The sequence below is a fragment of the Panicum virgatum genome, chromosome 7N, assembly GCF_016808335.1.
Source record: "Panicum virgatum strain AP13 chromosome 7N, P.virgatum_v5, whole genome shotgun sequence".
Taxonomy (NCBI): Eukaryota; Viridiplantae; Streptophyta; class Magnoliopsida; order Poales; family Poaceae; genus Panicum; species Panicum virgatum.
In genome coordinates, this window is record NC_053151.1 from 24,275,926 (window position 1) to 24,281,925 (window position 6,000).

The following is a 6,000-nucleotide window of genomic DNA, read 5'->3' on the forward strand; positions in this document are numbered from 1 at the left end:
TCAGTTTATTACCTGCACCATGAATAGTCTAATTCATCTATTTACTATACTGAACAATGCAAATGAATGTTGAGATACCAGCAGACCTGATCTCGCAGCTCAAAGAGCATGTTGCTGAAGGAGAAGTGAACAAGATAAATAAATTCTTGGTACAAAAAGTGAAACCATCATTGAGAGTTGTTGAAGCTGACTATATCATCAGATTTACCAAGTACAATCAGATAGACAAAATGGTTCCAAAACCAACGAATTTCCCAAGATTTGTGTACAACTTAGTGCCATTTTAAGAGCTTCCATCTCATGTTAATAGCACTACTCGCTTTCTAGGTATGCATCATGTGTTTTATTTGCAATAAAAAAAATATGTACCACAATTTGCCATCTCTCTCGCATATTTAACAAATCTGCTATATTTTTTCTCTATTACAGATGCCATTGGATATGTTACTGCTTGTGTTATCCTAAACTCTAAGCGGTAAATACTCGGTCACCTGCCGTTTAGCCTATTACTCGGGCAAAACGGGTGTTTAAATAAGCAAAACGGCCATTTGAACGGTCAAAACAACCAATTAAACAGAAAAGGTATACCACTATGTAGTGTTTATACGGTGTGTAAACAGGTTAAACAACCATTTAGGCAAATAGTATTCTCTAATGTGACAAAGGTCTTTTCTGGAAATAAGCTGCAGTTAAGAAGGAACTTTACCCTCAAAGATCAAAGCATGTTTCTTCATACACCTCAATTTAATGTGCTTTGTTCACAAATTTAAAAACAATATCTCTTTTGTCAATAGTGGGGACTGACTACAAATATTCTTAATTGGAGAAAGAGTGATTGAATTTCCAAAACAAGTGGTCTCGAAGATCGCAAAGCAAAGTTTAGTTCACTACTACAAAAACTGATTAACAATGACCTTTTTTTGGAGCTCTGAGGCGGGCAAAAAAATAACCGCCTCTATTAATGTCAAGTATTAACAGAGGCAGTCATTCTCTATTAACTGAGGCGGTTACAGAAGCCGCCTCGCAAAATCGATTAACACAGACGATCACCTTTAACATAACCGCCTCTGTTAATACCCCTATTTTCAGATGAGGACACATTATAGAAAACCACCTCAGTTAATGGGCCGACCTCAATAAAGCCCACATACCCGAGCCAAATTCTAACTCTATCTCTCTCTCTCTCTCTCTCTCTCTCTCTCTCTCTCTCTCTCCCTCATCCGCTCAGATCCTGGCCGCCACCCCTTGCTTCGCTTCTCCCTCCGCTCCTCTTAGGCGTCCTCCCTCCGCCGGCCCTTGCTCCACTCTGCTCAGATCGGGGCGGACGAGGTGGTTGGAGGCGGTCCGGGCGGTGCCACGGAGCGCGGCGGTCGGGGCGGACGCCGCCTTGGTGAGCGGTAGCTGGTGGCGCCACAGAGCGCGGTGGCCGGGGTGGGCGCGGCGAACAGTGGCGCGGCGGCCAGGGTGGTCTGCGGCGGCGGACTACGGCGCGACGGCTAGGACGGACTGTGGCCCTGGCGAGCGGTAGCTCTGGGGCGGCAGCCGACGGCCGGCGCCGGACGGGCTGTGGCCTTGATGGGCTTCGAAGGCTCTAAATGGGCTTGGCGGTCTACCCCTTTGTTTTTTTTGTTTTTTCTATTCCATTAACTAAGGCAGGCAGGAAACCGCCTCATTTAATGCTATATTAATTGTGACGATAGATTTGAGGCGGTTGCAAAAACCACCTCAGTAAATGCTTTTTGCCCGCCTTAGTAAAGATTTGTGTAGTAGTGGTTATTATAATATTTGTTGGCATGCTTATGAAAATTAGGTTTCCAAGTGGATCATCTACTTGCCGCTGGTATATAAATGAAGAAATAGAGGATATACAACGTTTATGTGAAAGGTAACCATGTATTTACAAAGATATTTTGAAACAACCAACCAATTATTTGATAATGACATTAACTATGCCTGCAGCTTAGCCTTAGAAATGGAAGACATGCAAATTGTCCAACAGCACAATGAAGATCAAAATGTAGAGAATATTGAAAAGAAGACACTACTCCAGCTCAACAAGGAAATTAATCCATTTGAGCATAGAGTAAATACTATGTCCCTTCCCTCTTTTTAAACACCAGTCCTCATACACACGTGCACCTGCAGTAATGAAAAAAACAGAGATTATTCTAGAATTAAGAAAATCTTCTACTCATACACCATTTTATATTATTTTGTACAACATATTAGATCACATGAAACCTTTATAATTAAAATAGAAACTTCTCTATTTGAAAATTATGTTATCTATTCCTATGACTACATTTAAATCATGACACATATCTCTAACAAAGAATAACTTAGATTCTTCTCTTCCACAGAATCTAAGATTTGAATGCACAGCAACAGTAACAAAGCTGGCTCCAGACCAAGAATGGTGGTACCTTGCCTACAAGTCATGCCATTCAAGAACTCGATTTCAAGATAGCCAATACAAATGCACAAAACCTGATTGCAACTACACTCAGTCAATGAACAGGTACCACTCACAATGTAACCACCCACAATGGTACAAGTCAATGAATATTCATCTAAATATATTTCAAAACATCAAATGTTAATTACTCAGGTACAAACTTTGTACAATGGCAAGTGATAGCTGGAATTCGTACTTTTTGATAAAAAAGCAGAACATCTTATTCGAAAGCCAGTTGACAAGTTAATTGATTCTTACAACAAAGACAATGTCCCACACGAGATACAAGCATTAATTGGGTAAAAATTTACATTTATAGTAAAAATCTCACCAATAAAGAGAGCTGGAAGCCCCAACAATTCATATGAAGTCCTTTTCATTGCAAATCAGTCCCCAGATGAAAAAGTACTACCAACAAAATATAAGTTCTAGTTCAGCAACATCCAATATTCTAAAAAGCCTACCACCACTACAACGTTGTGATAGTACAAGCTAAAGTCAACAGGTACACTAAAACATTTTTATCTGTTCATGTATACAAATTCATGTATACTTGCGTATACATTGACTATATCTTGCAGGAATCTCACAATGAAAAAAAATGATGCTGATTCAAAAGAAATTGAAGCTCCAACAAAGGATCCTTTGCACACATTACAAAACAAAACTTAAAAAACAAAATAATACATACCTTGAATTACACATCTAACTATACATTTTACTGCATTTTTTACCCCAGAGAAGAACAAAAAGGAACCAATAAAAGATGAGTAACCTTGGAATCTGACCAACCTGAGGAGACACCAATTCAAAACTCAAAAAATCTAAACAGTAAGACCAATCTCCCATCTACCTCCTCATTTTTTGACATTCAATTTTAAGTTTCCTTTTAATTTAGTTTATTTTCCATTTATACTTTCAATTGTTACTTTTCTAAGTAAACAAACATTTCCTCACAAATATGCAGATGAACAGCAAGCAACATCACCAATGGACTCTTTTTGATACTTTTGCGAACTCAACATCTCTTGCTATCAGATGCGATGAAGTCTGTATATATTATGCACAAAGTGTCGTTTGAATGTTCAAACCCTCAGGATTGTAATATGCAAAAGTTAATTATGCTATATTCTATTTATCCTGTCTAGTTGAAACAATGGAGACATCTTTCAACCATCTTAACATGTTTTATATTATACAACTATATGGTAGCAGACATTTATTACACAGCTTCCTAATTATCATTTTAATTATGACAATATCATGGCAATCTCTCCATAATCACAAAGATATGTGTGCCGGTGATGGGTTCATATAGCACGCCAAGGGCGCGCATCTTTCTAGTTTTAAGCTAAAAATATGTAAAGGCCAAGTTTATTAGTTAAGAGACCACTAGGCTTTACCCTATTACACCACCCTCCCTGACACATCTATTGTCACTACACACTACTGCTCCACTGAGACTATTCTATTACCCCATTGAGGGCTCGTTCGATTACTCTAGAACGTGTCCCTAGATCGATCCCGGTTGGAATGGTTCACTAATTTGTATAGTACTGATAAGGACATGTTCGGTTACACATGAATTTATTCCAGGCCGAAAATGATAGAAATAACAAGAGACATAACAAGAGACTGGCATTTATTCCGGGTCAGAAACCAATTTCAATAAAATAGACTCATGATAGCTACAATAAGAGACCGGAAATCAATCCATGAGTCCAGAGGTGTGGAAATAATCATGGTCTCTTGTTGTACCTATTATGAGTCTATTTTGTTGCAATTAGTTTCCAACCCAAAATAAAAAAATCCTTGTCTTTTGTTATGTCTCTTATTATTTCTATCATTCCCGGACTGGAATGAATTCATGTGTAACCTAACAAGCCCCGGGATGGAATGGTTCCTAGGTCCAATCCCATCTAACCGATCAGACCCTGAATGTTGAATGAACAACCTGTTTCCGATCCATCACAATCATACTCCCCCCATACTCGAAAAGAAAGTCATTTTAAATAAGGTTTGGGTCAAATATTAGGAATATAAATCATGAATAACTTTTAAGTTGTTGAGTTTCAAAATAAAAAACTATATGAATAAATTTGTCTTGAAAAATACTTTCAAAAAAATATAAATATATCACTTTGCGATACATATTTTTATATGGGAAAAAAGTGATTCTACCCCTACTTCAAAGTTCAATTGTGATTATACCCCTCCTTTTTAAACTTTGTGATTTTGCCCTTATTATTTTGAAATGAAGCAACCATTTGCTCCTACTCTGTAACACCATTTGCCTTGCTAGAATCAAGTGGAAGAAAAAATTGAAAAATAAAAAAATACCTAGAGGAAAAGATAGATGGGAATGTATCGGGTGGAAATCACAACCTTCATGAAAACCCGTACAAACCATGATAAAAAAGTCGTCTAAATTCACCAAACAAATCACACATGTAGATGATATGATGATACATAACATTGTAAAATATCTTGTCCAAACTCGACTTCATTTGTGAGATACAAAAATAACAATTTTCAATCTAGAAAACTGTCTAGATGATTTGTTAGAAATTTGTTATTTTTATATCTCACAAACGAAGTCGAGTTTGGACAAGATATTTTGTACGGTTGTGTATCAACATATGATCTACATGTGTGATTTTTTTGATGAATTCTGATGATTATTTTGTCGTGATTTGCACGGGTTTTCGCAAATATTGTGGTTTCCACTACATATATTGCCAAGATAGTAATACCCCCTGACCTTATCTCCTTTCACCGTGGGGAATGAATGGGGATCTCAGAAACCGACCCCTCCCCACCCGTGGAGGGCCTGCACCGGCGACGGCGCTACTCGGCGGCCGGTGGCCTGCGGTCCCGTCCCCACCCTCCACGCGCCCCCTCCCCACCGTCCCTGCATGCGCTCACGGCCGTCCGGCTCGCGCTCGCGCTCGCCCAGACGCCCGCCCGGCGGATGGGAGCCCGGTGCACAGAGGTCGGCACGCGCTCGCCCAGGCACCCGCCCGACACGCCACACCCGGCGTCGCCCCCCTCCAATGCCCCTCCGCCTTTGCAATACAGCCGTCACATTGAAAGCTAGTGTATCCACTCAGTTCAGATTATTTCACCACTGAGTACTTGACTGTTTTCAAATTGTTACAAATACAAACAGTTAGCTAGTGTTCTTATAAATGGCGACCTGAATGTTCTACTATATAGTTGGAGATATAATTTTGATGGAGACGGAACAGAGCTTCCAGGTGATGGGTGCCCATTGTTGTCCTTCCAAGTCACTTTGAGGAGGGTTGATATTTAGATACTCCAGATGTTAATTGTTCTTGTTTAGCCCCCGGCTGTAACTAGATATTATAGCAGACTAAATATATAAGACATATACTGTGTAATTTTTCTAATGCCATGTGGACAAGTGCTCTTTGAATATAGCTATATGTAGTTGTTATCTGAACTCGGCTAGTGCTAGAGCTGCTTCTAGTCTTGAGTTACTTCTCTTAATCATGGGAGATATGTTAGTTTGGTTGCAGTGCTTG